The sequence below is a fragment of the Pseudonaja textilis genome, chromosome 3 (assembly GCF_049901715.1).
Source record: "Pseudonaja textilis isolate UNSWEBS1 chromosome 3, rPseTex1.2, whole genome shotgun sequence".
NCBI lineage: Eukaryota > Metazoa > Chordata > Lepidosauria > Squamata > Elapidae > Pseudonaja > Pseudonaja textilis.
Window position 1 is genome coordinate 143291106 of NC_141992.1, and position 19683 is coordinate 143310788.

Genomic DNA, 19683 nt, shown 5'->3' on the forward strand with positions numbered 1-19683 from the left:
TTGGAGATCTATTAGGTTTAATGGTAATCTTCTCTTCTAATCTGACAATTTTACTCTGGGAAACTGGTGGTTGAATCATTAGAGTATGTGCTTTCATAATGCTAGCAAATGCTGGTAAATTTGCTAAATAAAATAATTTGGTAAATAAAATAAGCAGGCCTGGAATATATGACCATATAATATAAACCTCCATGGACATGAGAAGGAATATCAAAATATCATAAATCTACCCAGTTGGGTTTAAAGTCCTACATACTGTAGTCTCAAAAATGAGGAGGAAGGTTGGTAATTGTAACATATTGTCTGTAATCAGAGTTAGTGTTTTTAAAGTGGTTAGCATAACTGCTTTTATGTTAGATTGGGCTGTAAAAATAAGCAATAAACCCTAAATTCTGCTGAAGAAGTTACCTAGCCTGGTAACAAAACATTTGAAAACCAACCCACAAGATCAGAGAATGAACCTTCATCCTCATTCTCCACCCATATTTGCCACTATCTCAAATAAACAAGATGTGGTCTTGGGCACCCTGCTGCTCATCTGAATATATTCCCGGGTTCCTAGATCTGATCACCAGGCTGCTCCTTCACTTCTTGCTGTAGGGGATCTTCAGTCTCCATATGGTAGGGGCTGGGTCTAGCAGAATCCAGGAATTAATGCCTACATAGTAACTATGGGCTTTCTCAAATAATCTCAGGCTCAGCGCATGCAAGGAGTCATGTATTAGGTCTTTTTTTCATTTTGAAACAGATGTTATATGATCTTGGTATGGAAATGATCACAATCAAATTATTCCCTGGTCCGGTTATGATTGACAGCCATGCAGTTTTCATTGTGATTTTCAAATGAACCTGGATAAATAATTCGCATATTTGACACAATGTCTTTGAGCAACGAATTACCAAACTGATTTCCAAGTTATGATGCCATGATGTTGCTAAACAGCTTGTATAACCCTCACTGGTTTTACATTCAGCCAAGGTCAAATGAATCAGTGGGAAAACCCCATAACATTCCACGATGCTAGACAGTGGTGGGATTCAAATTTTTTTACTACTGGTTCTGTGGGTGTGGCTTGATGGGCATGGCAGGGGAAGGATACTGTAAAATCTCCAGTCAGAGGTGGTATTTGCCGGTTCTCCAAACTATTCAAAATTTCTGCTACTGGTTCTCCAGAACTGGTCAGAACCTGTTGAATACCACCTCTGATGCTAGAGTGGAATTTCTACTACATTTAAAAATAAATAAATAATGGGGAAGTTACTCTTTAAAGAATGGGTTTAACCTGCTTCAAAGCTCTGATACAAGCTAAACTTATTAGACAGAAAAGACTGAGTACACTCATACTTTTAATGGGCAATTGGAGAATGTTGTGAAATTAAATCTGTACCCTAAGCACTGCTTACTGTTGTGAAGATGAGTCTTTATGGAACAGGCATTAAAAATGATGGCATTATCATTCAACCAGCTTTCACACTAACACATCTCTCTCTCCCCCCGCTTTCTCTTTTGCAAGCAAAATTGTATGCCAGCTGGAAGCATTCTTTTCTAACCTCATTGTATCAGTACTTTCAATATATGGAAGACTGACCATATATTTTAAGAATATATATACACTAATATTGGAAATATTGTCTTCTCTGCACTGGAGTGTATCCTTCAGTTTGAGATAGCATATGTCAAATGAGTTTTTCTATCAATACAACACTTTTTCAACACTTAATACAAAGCAGAGCAAAGGTGTTCACAGAAGGCAAGACATTCACATTCATTAAAGATAGCAGCATTGGGTTAATTTTTATGCCCAGAAGTTCTGTCACTTTCTTCCTTCTTGAGTACTTTGTCACCTACCTCACACTTGGCTTTGGCAATATTTATATGAGCCAAGCTGGTGACAATTTCAGGACCACTGTCTTGGCAATGTGAATTAAAGTAGAAATCAGAAATCAGAGATTCCACAGAGTTTGACAGGCTTCAATTTACAGTTTCTCACCACTGGCCATGATGAGAAGGTCTGATGAAGGTGGATAACCGACAACGTATGGGAGAAAGAATGTTTTTCCAAAATAACATCCATGTTATATATTCTTCTGTTTCAAGAGCACAACTGCAGAATAAATTAAAAGTGCTAAAGTGTTTCTTCTTTTTCCATCCCTGATATTAGCCAACTCATTAGCAGTGGCAATTCTCATAAGCTGAGCTTTCTCTTGTATGTCATTGAAAGATGGTCTGTTCTTCTTCCTCTTCTTTTTTCGAAGCTGCAAAATTCTACTACCTCTACAAAAATATTGTCCTCCTTGACTTTTGAAATTTGGTTAAAATTCTTTCTTGCCACCAACCTCTCTCAAATTCAGAACAAAAATACAGATAGGGATACTTCCCCTCTCTGCACAAAAGAAATCCACCTCTCATGAATTCCTGCTTGAAAGAGATATCTACATTTTTGCAATAGCAGGAACTGCAAAGCAGTTAAAATTTCATTTTAACATCTCCAACTAATTTTCTGTAGATAACTTCTGAGAATACAATATTTTAGAATCCTCTGGCATTACAGTTAGAACAGTGAGACTGTTAGGGTAATAGGTATGTGAGCAAACATTCCCATTTTGGTGCTATATTAGAACTTTGTGTCCTCTGTTTTTCCACTGTTCAAGCTCTGGTCTTTCATGGCAAAAGAATTCATGGTTGTTTAATTCACATTATAAGTGAAAGGAACCAACTGGCTGAGCTTGGTTGTCTAGTATTGGAAAAGAAAAGAATTGCAAACTTTAGAAGTTGTGGGTGCTCCATCACTGAAAGTTTTTAAGAAGAGATTGGACAGCCATTGGTCTTGAATGATAAAGAGTCTCCTGCTTGGTCAGGGAGTTGGACGAGAAGACTTCCAACTCTGTTATATAGGAAGCAATTGCTGCCACCTTATAGCCAGATCTCTTTGTTCCGTTGTTCCATTGATTCTTTAATTGTAGGGGGACAGAATTGGAAAGGCCATTTAAGTGACCAACTGACATCTCTTTTTTAATGGAGCAATTCAAATTACAAGAGAACTTGTAACAAAAGGCTGCCCACTTTTTGCTTGAAGGTCTACCATCTCATTTCAGGTGACATTAGCACTGTGAGACTGGAAACAGGAGGATTTTTATTTCAGCTGGACAATTATGCATTTTTTCTCCCTAAAGAGAGAAGAGAAGGGACGATATTTGGAGCATATCTGTTGCAATAGAGTGGGGGAAACAAGAGAGATTATACTAGAGGTCTATTTGTTTAATAAACCAAGATGGCTTGCTAAAAAGCTCTTGACAGACAAAGCAATATTTATGGGCATTACAGCCTCCCATCCTTTATTTGCTTTTTTCTTTCTTATGCAGAAATTAATCACTTTTGCAATTGATTTTCCTGATCTTGCAACCCACAATCTTTCTTTTGATGTAAATGCCTCTGATTCCCACCCATTCCAGACAAGGGTTGTGCTACCACCAGTTACCCCGGAGTTTCTTTTATCTGTTACCCATAATTCCCTAAAGTGAACAAAAAAAAAATATCTGAAACACACACAGACACCTTGCAGGAAAGCAGTTTAAAGAAATGTAGAGCATCTTTTCACTCAAACTGTCATGTAATATCTCCACATAATGTTTCATGGCACATGACAGGAAGGATATGACACGTCTTATCACTCGTCAAAAAAGACAACTGTGTCAAGCTAACTTTGCAATTGGATGTGGGGGAACGGGGATTTTGCATGATTTATAGTTAAAAAAAACCCACTTTAAAAAAAGCCTTGTTAAGTCTGGAGAAGGCTATATTATATTTCAGACATTATTTAACATTTAGGTCGTATTTTTAAGAATGCTTTTGTGACCATAGTATTCTCCCTTTGTTCCTTTGAATAGTTTTTCTTTGTTTCTATAGTCCGTTTTTAAAATCTTGTTCCATAAAGAGAGTGATGAACTATTTGGAAAATGTAAGTAAGCTTCACAAACACACACACAAACACACACACAAATACACACACAATTCAAGCATAAGATAATACTGTAACATGCTGGCATATATCAAGTGAAACAGGGAAACTGTTTCTCTTTCTCTCTCATCTCCCAAAACTTTTTTATTGTATTTAAGAACCAGTTTTAGGATTCCTCAATTTTTCTTCTTTGAGTTTCACCTAAGTTGATGCTGTTGCATCTGATACAAACACACATGTGGCACAGCAACATCTTTAGCTTTTGGTAGAGGCTGCCCCTAAGAAATACTATTCAACAGAGTCTGTGCCTATCCCTGCTTCCTGTCACATGCCTGGTAATTAAACTCTGACTGATTTATTGACTGACAGCCAACAAATCCCAGCCCAGTTTTTCTGATATACAAACTTCCCCAGGCAAAATTCACTCCAACAACAGCCCAGCTGAAAGAAAAGAGTAAGGTTTGGGGGGTGGGGAGAGGGGGGGAAGACAAAGAGTGACTGGTGGCAGATCAGCATACATTTTCAAAATCTGGTTTTAGCAGATGAAGGAAATAGATTTTGGGATTTAAAAAATAAAAAGAGCATGGAAGAATGTTAGGTGAACATCTCTTTCAAAGCTAGGCTTTGAAAGAAAGGAGAAAAAAAATAAGTAGCAAATATTATTACTTCAGCTTTAAGATTCATTTGAAACGGCTCACGTACAAAAGATCTCTGAAGACGTGCTTGCAGCTAATATTATAGTCAAGTTCCAATTTTACCTAAGGGAAAGCAGCTTTATTAAAAGTCATGACTGAAATTGCATGACAGGTGCCAATATTCTCCACCCTGACAGATGTGTCAGTTTGCAAATGCCATTTTCTTGTCAGCAGTCCCTAGATGGAGTTGCTCCTATCACCATTTGTCTCTCTTCCAGCGAGATCACACATGCCCGTTGCCTGCCTCCGAGCTGCATGGCATTGTTTGATATGTGGAATCCTCACAATGAGACTTATTAAAAGACAGTCCATTATTTTTATTTAGAGCATTTCCAAAACAACCGAAGCAGTGCGTTGCGTAGAGATAATCTTTAAAAATTGTGTGACAGGTCATCTTCGGGCCAACTCAATTTGAAATGCATAAGGAAATAGAGCTACCCACCAATACCGCAGAGCAGTTCATAATGAGCGTGATTTGAATGACATTTAACCCTTGAATAATGGCTCTGAAAGCCGGCAGTACTGTACTGCGGTATAGGAGGCAGAGGTGGTATTCAGCATGAAAAATGGATTCTGCCCCATTTTTTCCTAAATCTTTGTTCACCTTGCATTCTCTTACTTTGTTACAGGTGGGGTTGCTCAGTGCAGCAATAAAAGATAAAATACTCCTGATCGGCTGTATTTATGGACCCTTTCCCTCCTCCCGTTGGTTTCAAACACAAAAGACAAATGGTGTCTCTCGATCATTGCTTGTACCAGAAGCAGGTAAAGCTGAACTCTCTCTAGCCACGGATGGGAAATTATTGCAGATAAAATTATTCTTTTTTATAAGAATGGCAATTGGAAAGCTTCATTCTCAAAAATACTTGCCAAGAATCATAGCATCAGAGCAAAAAAAGACCAGGACCTTAAACACACTCCTATACTAAGATTTCTATACTAAGATTTTTTTAAAATTAATTATTTAAACAGCATCATTGCTGGCCTTTATTTCACCAAGGTTTACAATAGAAGAAGATAGAATAGCACATATCAAAGCATGTCCACAGTTATATGTATAAAATAATGTAAGTCCAACTTGTCAATATAAAAATAATCATATCTCTGCCACTGATAATTCCTCTTCCAACTTGATGACCCTGGAGGTTTTAGCAGAGGAGTGATGGACATAGATTCCACATTTCACATCATAATCAAATAAATTTAATTGGACGACAGACCTTCACATTAGGCAAGGAAGCCAATTGTATTAGAGAGCAGATTGAAGAGAACTGTTTCCTATGTGGACTCTTTAGATCAAGATGTTGGAGAAATAAACTGTGGAAGTTACTACACGTGTGCATCACCTAATAAGTTACCTATTTTGCTCAGGTATCATGAAGGACATTTTCCCATTGGCAGCATTGTAGCAAGATTAAACAATTGCAACAGGTCATCAGCTTCAGAAGCCACACTATGCACTACTCAAAGTAATCCTGAATACATTTGTCTAAAAAAAAAAATCCAGAAAGTGATGCTTTCTCAAAATTAATAAGTTTGGAAGTGATAGGGATCCATTCTAAAAATCCTGACACTCATATTTAGTACTTTTACCTTGATATGAATATACATATCACAGCAAAAGCGTTCCAATAAAGATTTAGGACCTGTTAAAAACTACCACGAATATTATTTTCCTTACTTGAAAATGAAACATACTACATATACTTGGACTATGAAGTCTAATTTGACTTGATTGAGATCAAGGTCAGAACCATCTCTATCTATTAGGGAATATTTAACATTCTTGCTCTATTATTTATAGTCCACGTAAGAGAATAGGAATAGCTAGAGAACCTTTCAGGAACCAGATTGTCCAGCACTAATGCACACGAAAGGTTAGTTTCATTGCAAAGCCTACTGTATAAATTGGTTCCTTAACGTCTCTGTTTTTACACATTGTTTCTGAAAGATTTATCCCCAAATTATTCAGAGGAGGGAGGGAGGGAGGGAGGGAGGGAGGGAAGGAAGGAAGGAAGGAAGGAAGGAAGGAAGGAAGGAAGGAAGGAAGGAAGGAAGGAAGGAAGGAAGGAAGGAAGGAAGGAAGGAACTTAGGCTTTTTCTCAAATTATGTGTTAGGAACCCCAGGGAATTGCTAGAAAGGATAAATTCCTTGTAGATCCTTTCTGAGCAGAGTTACCAGTCTAATGGAAAAAAATGCTGAATGCAAAGCAACATGACTATTCCAGAACCCTGTATGAAAGTAAAATGTTCAAGCTGGACTATTTGCAAAAAAAAACATTTCAATGATTTGTCTATGAGAACACCACGGACCAGATAAACACTGTCTACTATTCCGTCATATGATCTTGCAGATGTATGGACTGTACTTGTACTTGATAACATAAGGCTGAAAAACAGCTGGAAGGAAAAAAAGGTATTTTTTTCCCTCATACAGAAAAAATGAGTAGGGAGTAAGAGGTTGAAATAAATAAGAAAATTGTAGGAAGAGAGTTAGCCTGAAAAAGAAGGATGGGGAGAAGACAGCAAGCAAAGTTGAACTTAGACTGGTTGATGATATACGTGTTCCTAGGTGATGAAATATCACTAGAGAAGTGCCAGGATAGAGGACACTATGCAAGAAATGTGCGATATGGGATCATGTCTACTCGGCACAGCTTCCAAAGAGAAAGAAGATCATGCAAATATCAAAGTTATGCTAACTATGAGACATTGCCAGATAACTGTAAAAAGTCTTTGATTAACGGTATGAGGAAATTTATTAATAACTATACACATACAAAGATAGACATGACGCAGCAAGAAAAGTAGTAAAAATGTAGATTTGCTTATCCTGAAAGCCATGTGCCCAATTTCTCCCAAGGTTTTTTTTTTTAAATAAAAATTTTATTTGGGTTTTCACAAAACATAATACAAGTAAAATTTCTTTTTTTGAGAATAGCATGGTCCCGGGTTATCATTTCTCCATACAGACACAAATTCAATTTCATATTCAACTTTGTGTTCTATTCCATATCTCTTATTGCTATTTTAACAGTTTCTCAATAATTTTTCCCTTCCCTTAGTTTTCTCAATCTTACTTTTAATTATCTCATTCCTTTTTAAATTCAGTTATATATATCTTTTTCTAAGTTTCAATACATTTCTAGTCATCATATTTATATTTTTGTCTGTCCTGTTTCAATTTCATATTTTCTTTTCTCATTAAACAAAATTTTCCCCTGTAGTTACTAAGTGGAGTATGACACCTTTGTATCTTTTAATTTTCATCCATTCAACTCTTATTTAAACTTCAATTTATGTCTTTACAATTATAACATTCAATATAACACATAACTTCCAGTCGAATTCTGCTTGGTACATTCTTAAAATACGCTTGGTACATTCTTAAAATACACACTAAGTTCTTAAAGAGAAAATATATATATAACAACAATAAATAAAATACTTATTCTATTCCAAGTCAGCTCTATCATTAATGTTAGTTATAATCTTTGACATCTTTAACATTCTTTTTCAATAGGATATCAAACTTCTAGGAACACTTATAATAGTTCCATAATTTTTTCATGTTTCTTTCATATTCCTCTTCACTTAAATTTTTGTAACACGTTTATAATAATTAAAATGTTCCCCTCCTTTCCTAATTTCATTCTTTCATTCTCTTTATTTCATTTATTTATTAAACATTACATTACAATGAGTATTTTGTCTATCATTTTAATCACACTTGTTTTATATTTTCAAAGTTCATTTCTATTTCTAATATAACAATACTATCTTATGTACCTTTGCAGAATCCCCCTTTCAATTAAGTTTTCACCCATTATCTCTAGGTCTTGTACGTTTTCCCTGTTTTCTATGTCCTGGTTCTGTCCTTTATAATTTCTTTTCCTTTCCCTCTTCTCCCTCTTCTTCTCCCTTCCCTTTTTGACCCCTTCTCTCTCTAACTGTGATTCTCTCTTCTGTAATCCTCTCTTCTGTTTCTTCCTAATGTTATAATTACTTTTCAAACTATTCTTTTTTGAGGTTGTTTTTTCCGATCTTAAATTTTTCACTCTCTTTGCCCCCTTTCCTTTCTTTTCCCCACATAGAAATACTTGGTCATTGAAGATGGCTTCTTCTTTGTCCCGCCCTTCTTGTTCTACAGGCATTTCTTGTTGTTTCTCATAGTTCAGGATCTCCATTTCTAAAAATTGAAATATGAAGCCAAAAGAACCTCTTCCTTCTTGTGCATCTTCTTTCTGTTTTTTTAAGTTCCATTCTCAATTCTTCCAAGAGTGATACCATTTTAAAAACTTTTAAACAACCACCTGATTAATTTTAGTCCTTTAGATCCAATAGCCAAAAATCCAAAAATCACCAAGTAATCCAAATAATCCAAAGCTGTTTCTTCTTGCTTCTTTTTTCCACTTTCTCTTCCTGGGGTTCTCTTATCTTGTTACAAAGTTTCAGTTAAAATGTATCATTTAGGAATCTTGTTAAAGTTTCACTATTAATTCCTTTCACTCCCAGGTGGTCTTCTCCCTTTTTCCAGATCCCACCCTTTTGTTTTTTTTCCTTCTTTTAAACGTTTTTGAGAATCCAGAAATCATTATTATCCCTTTGACATTTTATTTTCAGCTAAAATACCTGTTAATGTCAAAGTGGATTTTTGCCGATTTCTTGCTTAAATCTCTTAGTTGTCAATATAGGGAAGAAAAGAAAAAAAGCCAAATCCTTTCCCTTCCCTCTCTCATTCACAGCTTCAAAGTCTTCTTTGGGAACAATGTTGTTCTTTATAATTCAAATTCCAGGGTACCTTGTATTGTTGTTTTTCCGGTTCGACCTGGTCAGCCAAAAACTTTCTCTTCTTATCTTCCTCCTGCACATTCTTTTCCAATCGACTTCTTTGAGGTGGCCATTTCTGACCACCGCTGCAACTGCCTTTGGGACAGGGAGTAATGGCCAGCAGGGGAGGAGAGATGTGGCTCTCCTCAACCCTGCAGGCAGTCTCCCCCCTCTTCACCACCTCTATGGGATGGCTTAGCCCCAAAACCCGCTGGCTCGGGGCGCTTCAGCAGCAAGCACAGATCAAAACTGCGCACGATTGTAGATTTCAGTCTATCGCTGAAGAAGCTCAAAGCGGATCCCCCACCAATTTCTCCCAAGTCTTTAATAGGCACTTTCAGGAAAATTCCAAGAATTCTCAAAATCAAAGCTATCCTCAATTGGTGAAAATGTTGACTCTCAATTTGCGAACTCTCTTTTGGCTGCCATTTCTTTTCAGTAGCATGTCTTTATGATATATCTGGTTTGTTCCTTCTTCTAGTGTTAATATACTACTGTAGTTAGAGTCGTTAATAACTGAAAGTACTAATAAAGTCAACATACTGGATGCAAACAAATCTCTTGGGACACAGAGTTTAATAATTTAATGTGGCCACAGAAGCAATTTTTTCTTTTTGTAATAATTATGCGTCCAATATAGCTAGGACATAAACAGAGATTCTGTTAAACGAGGGCAATTAGAGTTTGTAATTGGACCTATATTATAGGTAGGAACTGGTAAACCTCCAACTAACCTCTTTTGCTCAAGCTCTTTTAGTATTTTTTTATTAGTAACTAAGGATGAATATGCCATTTAAAAAAAACTTTTATCACTTCTAGCTGTGTTTTCTTCTTAATAAAGTTTACGTCTTTGTATATGTGTGGTACTTTTTTCCCATCCTAATAATACAATTAGGAGTAAAATGGTAGAGAGTAAAAGGATTGTTTTTCCTGAAGGAAATATGATGATTCTGGGTATTAGGTTTTTAAAAGCAGGTTACTGCACATGGCTGACCTTAGTTGATCTCAAAAAAAAAGAGGTATGCAAGCATTAGACCAGGTAAATGCTTAGAAGACTAATGGGAAATTATACTGATACTGCCTAGGCTGAGAAATTGGGACAAAAAAATAGCCCAGAAAAAAGCAGTAACAAACAATTTGCATACTGTTGCTTACAAAATGGCATGGATGTGTCCATAAAGTCACCAAGACAGGTTAGCAATAGGTTGTGATGCTTCTTTTCATGAAGTAGCAGTTGATGCTAAAGATGGAACTATTTAATATTGATTTATTAAACAATCGAGAAATAAAGGAGGAATAGGATCTGAACTTCACAGGTTAATGATCCTTAAGTTACTCCCTTTTCAGCACAGAGGAGTCACTATAGACTGGTTCTCACAGTCAGGTCAGGGAACATAACAGAATGTCAAGTACAGTTTTGTATCTTTAGTTGTAACAGCTTTGTGTTCTGAAGTACCACTGCTGCTAATGTCATTGTAGATGACAAGGACAAGATGAGAACAAGGCCAGCCTTAGCATTATCTCATGTCTCTCCCTCAAGCAATGTCAATAGAATATTGTAGCCCTTAAAATTATCACCATCATCACCATCCCATAATATAATAATAAACCTACAATGTTGCTCTATTGTTGGTGTGTTTGTTTTTAACTGTGACTCTAATGCCTTCCTCTGTTGCCTTGAAACTGAATGGTGGTGGATATAATCAACCATATTAAATGAATAAGGGTTGAGTTAGTAGGATTACAAAGGCAAATGTTATAACTAATTAACTTAAAACTAAGAAGTGATTCTGGGGAATTTTAATATAATTGATGCAACATTCAGAAATATTGTTAAACAAACATATTATGGCCTAGGAATATGTTTCTAGAAATAGTGTTCCATATCAACTACCCATTCAGTTATTTTCCTTTCAGTGACCACACACATATAATTGACTCAGAACTAATTTTCAAAGAAATGAAGCTAAATACAGGTAATTTGACCCAATGCAGCTCACATTAGTTTCCTTTGACCCATAATTCTTGGACATGCAATTTTATTTTTTTTAAACCATTTATTATCTATTTCTTCCTGTCATTTTATTTCATCATAAAACTACTCTATGGTACATATAAAAAGTTTTATCAATATACCAAATGTATTTTGTAATACAGAGAACATTATTAAATACAGAAGGACTCGGGGAAAACAAAATGTTATAAAATTATATAAAAATGACTTTCCAGACCTTGTCTTAATCTGGCAAAATATATTCATTCACGACTTCCTTTTAGAAGCTTTACCACTTATTAAAACCTAGAATAATTAAAGGGGCTGAAACCTACTTTTTTTTGTTTGCTTCAGTTATTTTTTATGATACCGTACTGTAAATCATCACATTACCTAATTGTATGATATTTGTATGAAACCAAGTATCACTGATTCCAGTAGGAATTAAAGACATGTGTTTCCCAACATATGCAGAAGGCACCAGGTTACAGAAGAAATATGAGATGTGTTGGCAGGGTGCCTACATAGTTTCCCTTTCTCTTCATCAAGGCTTTTTCTGTTGTCAGCATGGAGGATAACCCACCCCAGGAAGGACATGCCGAGAATTCCCTGCTCACCCATTTTTGATGATGAACTGGCTTTTCCCAAATTGGCTGACCCACTTATCACCTTTCCTGGAACCTGAAGACAGAATTGGCCACAAAGAACTATCAGAAGCACCAGGGGAGGTGAAGGGGACATGGGGAATTAAGTCTCAGCTTTTCATTAGCTGCTCTTCTTGAGAAGTCCCAGCATTGTATTGTCATCCAAAACCAGAATCAATCACAGAACACACAAGCAGATCCTCGCACACATGCAAATGCACATACACACCTGCTATATGACTTACATTCCAAATGAGTCATTATTTAGATAGAAGCCTGTTTCCTTTCTGCCTTACGTTAGTGTCATACTGAATACCATGATGTATTACGGATTATAATCATTATGTTTCTTTTGGTACTCTGGTGTGTGTTCCTGCTTTCTTATGGCCTGGTTTATTTCAAGACAGCCATATCAGCACATACTCTTCCTTGCTAAGAAAACACAGCACAGGGGTAGGCCTCAAAGTAGGTGGATGACGGGGAGAGAAGGAGAGAGTCCTTATATAAATTAACTGCTCCTTTCCCACACACTTTTTTCTGTTGTCATTCACACATTGTTTATTAATTAAAAGAATAGAGCTAGACAAAGCAAGGCAAAGATCCAGTGCTGTTTACTAACCAGCCAAACAGAGTCCAAACAGCTAAAACCCAACAGAAGAGATGTGCTTGTCTGTCTGTCTTTCTGTTTGTCTGTCTGTCTTTCTGCCAATCTGCCTGCCTTCTACACTTTCCTGCTCTGAAGTCAGGCTGTCTTCCTGCACAAAGCAGGTGTAGGTAAGAGAGCCATTTTTACAGCAGGCACAGAAATGGATGGAAGGGCACTTTCAACAGTCCACATAAGATACTGAAAATGAGGGAAGGGGGGGGGAAACAGCAATATTCTTACAATGATTTTTATAGAAATGTTTCTCAATGAGCCAGTTTTCTGTGGCTTGACAGAAGCCCTGTAGACAATTTGTGGATATCTAGACAGAAATGTTAAGAACACTTGAGCTTTTTAACAACCCTTTCAGGTTCTTTCTATCAGTAAAAATCTATGTGGTCTTTATATCCAACAAAATAGCACATTCGGCAGCAAGTGGCTGTAAACAAGTTTCACCTCCCAATTTACTTCAGGCTTGTCATTTCCCATCTCAGAGAATAACTAAGTTTATAAAGATCCCCAGGCTTCTGGTCTTCTTAATCATGATAACTCTTATCAGAGTCCCAAATCTCTGAAGCAGCACATTTTTCTTGTCCTCCCCCAGGAAAGACTGGTGTTTATAAGGCCATCTGTCGTAATTCTGTCAATTACCATTTGGTGGACTGAGGCCATCGTGCGGTACAACCACCAAAGGGGTCAATCTGAAGGATTTATTCCTAGGGCCTTGAAGTTTTGGTGTACAGCTTTAACTTTCAGCTAGAAATAACATGACATCTCCCTCCTTTCTGATCCATTTTGGCATCATGTTATTCTGCCATCATAATTCAGAATATCATCCTATAAAGTTCTGAACAACTCAGGAAGGTTTCAATTACTTCAAGTGTAATAAGATTTTTACAATTAAGAAGTTGTGAATTTGCATGGAAATGGAGCTGAAGAAGATCTTTCCAGACCTAAACAAGGCATTGATTATGAGGATATCTCTCTATTGGGGATCACTGCTTACCTACCTACCAAAGTGAGATTGCAACCATCATCATTTTATTATTGTTGTTGTTGTTGTTGTTGGTGGTGGTGGTGGTGGTGGTGGTTAACCTTTAGTGAGATTCACAGCCTTTGGAGCTGGTTGGTAGTTCAACAGCTTGAGTCCTAACCAAGGACCTAGGAACTGTTCAGATAGTGTTGGAGGATATAAGCTGTTCCAAGTAGGGTGGGTTACACCAGAAGCTGCTTCTGGGAACTGTTTATATTTTTAAAAAGCTTGACCTTTGCTAGGTTACATACACTGCTGAGATTTTGCAATGCTAAACTAACTTTATGTATCTTGAATCTGTACTGGAATTGTAAAAACTAGTGGTTAGGAAATAAGCTATAATAATATAAAAAGAAACATAAACTCTTTGGGCTACTGTTTTTTCCAGGGTTCTCCAAAGTGGTCTGTGTTGATCCCTAAGGGTCAATCAGAATATCCAATGGGTGGTGGTGGTTGTTGTTGTTGTTGTTGTTGTTGTTATTATTATTATTATTATTATTATTATTATTATTATTATTATTATTATTATTATTATTATTATTTTCCTAAATTGTGACTTTTTATAAATTTTGATTGCTTATTTATACATTATCTTGAATGTAGCAATAAAAGATAACATAAATACTTTATTACTCTATTTTCATTGTAATGTAGGATTTAAAATTTTGCTGTTTTATTTTCTGGTTTTTGTTTTACAGTCTTCTGGTCATCTCTGTGATTGAATTTTTATAAGTAGTCCTCATTTGACTAACACAATTAAGCCCAAAATTTTTGTGGCTAAGTGAGAGATATAAGTGAATTTTGACCCATTTTATGACTTTTCTTGCCACATTTGTTAAGTGAATCAGTGCATTTACTAAATCAATAACACAGTTGTTAAGTAAATCTGGCTTCCCCAGATTCCCCATTGATTTTGCTTGTCTGAAGGCCACAAAAGGTGATCATATGACCCTGGGACATTGCAACCCATCATAAATATGAGTCAGTTGCCAAGCATCTGAATGTTGATCATGTGTCCACAGGGATGCTACAGTAGTCGTAAGTCTGAAAAACAGTCACAAGTCACCTTTTTTTTCAGTGCTGTTGTAACTTTGAATGGTCACTAAATGAACTGTTATAAGTCAAGGACTACCTGTACTTTATTGTTTTGTAGCTTGTGTATTTTTAACTGTTTAATTTGTTTTAAAAATATTAATTTTAGTCACTTTGGGAAACCATACACGCACACACACACACACACACACACACACACACACACACACACACACGCAATTTATGGATCACTGAATAAGGAGATTGTTGTGTGAAGTAAGACAGAAATGGAATGGCAAATCTGATCTTGGTGGAAAGGATTTGCTTTTCCAACATTAATTTATGTTTAGTTTTACTTTCTCACCTTAGGAGCTAAAAGTTAGCATTTCTGTTTGTTGCTTTAGATCAAAAGCTGCATCCAACTGGGATATGTGCAGATTAGATAAAATATACTCTGTTCAAACTTTTGGCTTTGAGATATTCAGGTTGATTTCTGATCCAGGCATCTCCTTTCATGGAATTTCTCTTTTAAAAAACAAAAACAAAAAAGCAGGAGAAACATTGGCAAGACCACGCTGTAATCACATGCTCAATTCAGAAAGCCCAGCAGGAAAGGCCAGACTTCTCTGAAGATGCCTGTGATGGTGTGAAGATGCACAATATTTTAAATGTTAGGGAAAAGAATATTCAGATCTCTCCTACAATGAATAATTCCAACCCCACTCTTTCTCTTCAGTTCTCATCTATTCTTCCAGCAATGGATTGGGATGCTAACTGAACCTTCCAATTCCTTTCAAAGCAGAATCTGCGGTGCAATTCTTTGCTGTTTTATGTTACACCATCCTCTTCTCAGGATGGTGTCCTTTGAGGACTTACACATCTTTCTGCTGCCAAGAACATTGCTGGCAGTAACTTTCCGTAAACATAATTTGGCTCTTCGCTGCAAATGAAAGGTACCATGACTCCATTCCCAGCTCCTTCTCTAAAAAGCTGTGAGGAGGAATGATATATTTTAAGGAAAATAAATACCGAAGCCAGACAAGCCAAGCAAGAGACAGAAGGTAAGGATGGACGGGAGGCAAAAGCATGCCTAGAATCAGTGCCAACTCAAGAGTATAGGGTGCCTCTAGGCTACATAGACTAATAGTGCCACCTCCCACCCTTGCCAAGACTTGATTTTTTTTAAAAATAATTCAGAAAGAAGGTGGAATACCAGGATAATTTATGAGGCTAGGAATGAAAAGATGCTGCTAAGATTACTAGAAATGATGGAATATACTGAATGTCCCTGAAACATTGCCTTTGGATCTGGTCTTTCTAAATGTTGTCCTTTACAACAATCACTTCCAGAAAGTGGTCTTATCTTTGGCAACCCTCTAAACTCTGGGTTTTCCCTGAACCCAGGGTCTTGTAACACAGTTACAAGTTTAGTCCAGACGTATACATGTACATGGCAAGAAAAACGAATCTTGCGAGTTTATCTGATGGATGGCATAGGGCACAAAGCTGTTACAGAATCTGGCAGTCCTGCTAGAAATACTTCGAAACCACCTCCTAGAGGGGACCAACAGAAACAGATGGTGAAGTGGCTGTGTGGGGTCTCTAACAATGCTTTGCACTCTAAACACATAGCGCTTATAAGCACTATCCTGAATAATAGGAAGTGAGCTTCCAACAATCTTTTCAGCTGTCCTTACCACTCTCTTCCTTATCTTAATTCTTTGATATTGAAATGTTGCTCTAGCATGCCAACAAGGTTAAAATTTCTTTACCAAGAAAGCCTGTGGTCCTCCTTTTTTAGGATGTAAGTGCATTAGAAATATTCTACCCAACCTTATCCTACCTTACCTTACCTTGTCCTATCCTATCCAACCTTACCCTACCCTACCCTACCTTATTCTATTGTATTCTATTCTATTCTATTCTATTCTATTCTATTCTGTATAAATATTATGGCAACCTATGAAAAGGTCTGATACTGAGTTTTAATTATAGGTTATGGTCATATATGTTTATGATCTAACAAAAAAAAAATCCCAGAGTATGGTTGCACATTTTTAAAACATGTGTTATCTGCTGCTAATTGTTTGGGTATGTCTTCCTTTTCTATCCAGTATCACACATCTTTCGATGCATTTAAAAGAGGTGTGAAAATTTATCTTCCTCATAATCTAGATTGATTGGTGGAAGCAACTGTAAGTAAACATTGAGAATGGGGGTGAGTAAAACTAGATGGTAGTTTTATCTTGGTGCAAATCTTATTACTATCGGCACATAGCTAGGTGTTAGGTTGTAAATTTAAGGTTTCATATTTGTATAAGTGTTACTTTTATGGTGTCTGTTAAAATATCCTGATATATCCTGATTTTATTTTCTTTGTGTAATGTTCACTTTTGTTTTAGCTTGAGTTAACTTTAATTATGGATGGATTAGGTCCTAGTGGGTCATGCATTTTAATTTTTTAAAAAAATGTTTTGTTTTTATCTATTTGGGAAATTCGCTTACTTGCTTATATTGAAAAATGGGCATTGAAGCAATACTCATATTTTTTAAAGGCAGACCATAATCATGCTGGCTTACTCTGGCCCCTGTTAAATATTCCCTTAGGGGGGCATCTTTACAAAACCTTCACTTTGGCATTGTTTACAAATACAAATGCATTTTATTTTGGGATAGATAGAGTGGAGATGTAATTATCTGCTCTTTTTTTTTTTTTAGCTTTAGGAGCACAGCAATAGAAAAGAGGATATTTTTCATGCTACTATCATGAGAACAAGGTAATTATCCTTGTTACATCCACATTATGTATTTCCGAAACTATGTGAAGAAATTGGGCTCAGATTAGCTGTCCGGAGTTGAATTAAGCAAGTTCATTCTTCTTTTAATTTACTATTTCTTCATATTTGTCTTATCTCCATTCCCAGAGCAGAAATCCCCTTTTCGTGCTGTATTTTAGGATTATACAGATATCATTCATTAGAGCAGCTCCCATCTAACATCATGGTAAAAGGCAAATCTTTCTCCAGCTCAGTTTCCAATCTTTCTTTTAGCAATCATAAAAACACAACCCAAATCAATCTCAGCCTCTTCATATTTTTTTTCTTTTTTTAAAAAAAAGTCCTTTCTGGGGGTCAGAACTATTCTTTTGGAGTGGTCCTGACATCTCTCTTTCACCCTACCAAGAATAATCCCACTTGCAGACTCCGCGCCGGCCTTCAATAAGGACAGTATGCCTTGTGTAGCAGCTGCAACAAGGCCTCACAAATGCTGGCTGACGAGAAGTGACAGCTCTGTATATCTCTCACTAGCAGTGACAGCTGACAGATGGATACCACTCACACACAGAGGAGAAAAAAAACCCCAGGATGATTCGCCAACATTACTCTCTGTTCATGGGGGCCACACTTGATTGAGTGCTGCTCAGAATAATAAACCCTTCTCAATCCATTCCAGAGCCAGTTTGCTCTTAATGTCCTCATTCCCTCTCCCCCAAATAGCCCCCACGTACCAGCATATAGTAACACTCTGCTTTGTTGTTTTTGCCTTGCTTTGTCTTAGAGTAAAAAAAAGAGAGAGAGAGATGGAGAAGAGACTTTTTTTGCCTATTAGTACTTTGCAGCCACTTATTAGAGAAAGGGGAATTCTCAGTAGCTAACATGACGGTAGTGCGTGTTACGGGTTTACTGCTTTAAAATGTCTCTGTTTCCCCCAAGTGTATTTGTTTTAATCCATGGGTGGTGAGGGTTTTTTTTTTCCTATTGAACATCTCTTAAAAGCATTATTGGTTGGATAAGTCAGCTTGCAGCAGTCGGAAAATGAACAAAAATGCATTTGGATACGAAAGGTAAACCGGAGCAGGAGGAGTGAAGTGGAATTATTTGCATTTAGTGAAGAAGAAAGAGGGAAGAAAAGAGAGTAGGCTGGGAGAATGTTTCTCTAATTAGGTTAACCGGTATCTTTCTAGCATATTTTGCTTACCAGTGGTTTCCCCCTCCCCCCTTCTTCTTCTCTCTCTTGGCTGCATTTTCACTCTTGCTACAAACTGCTCCATTATTTCTACCCCAGGAGGTAGGTTGTGCTGCCAAAGTCATTTTCAGTTGGGAGAGAGCATGATTTGCGACTGTCCCATTCCCACCCGCTTTTGAAATTACTGGGAAATACCTCTAATAGAAAGCACATTCTTATGACTGGAAGATCAAGTCTAACCAAAGAAAACATAATCAACGTTCGCTGAGGAACAGCATAAGGGTAGAGCCTGCTAGCATTGAATGAAGCAGTTCCGTGACCCTTGCTTTCTCACCAATGAATAATTTGCTCAAGTAGCAAATCTTATCACCCTTGTCATCAACAGAGAAATAAAGCTGCTTGTAGAATGTATAGGGTCCCTTGTACATAAATTAGGGCAGTCTTTTTGGAGAGGGCCACATTTTGCCTCAATGAAGTCTTTATGGGATGGATGATTCAACCTGCATTACTGAAGCTCTTAGTATCAGTTCTGGAGTCTCCTCTGGCCCTTCTAGTAGGTCAGTGGAAATCACCAGGAGAGGCTTTTGTAGTTGCACAATACATGCACTTAAGCATTTTCTGACTACTGGAAGCGATGCCAAGAGTGATAACGAGCAAAGCAACAGATAAAAAAAGTTTGGCTGTTTGGTATTAGGAAGTTATCCTGCTTTGCAAACCCAGATTTAAAGTGCTTCTCTTGAAGTTGTATGGATGCAAAGTATCATGTCAAAGCTTCACACAGACTTCCTCACAGGGCACAATTTTAAATGTAGCCCAACACACGGGCTACCAAAAGGCACCTTGCTCATTCAATAAGGAATCCGAAAAGCATGCTTCCTGAAGCAGTTG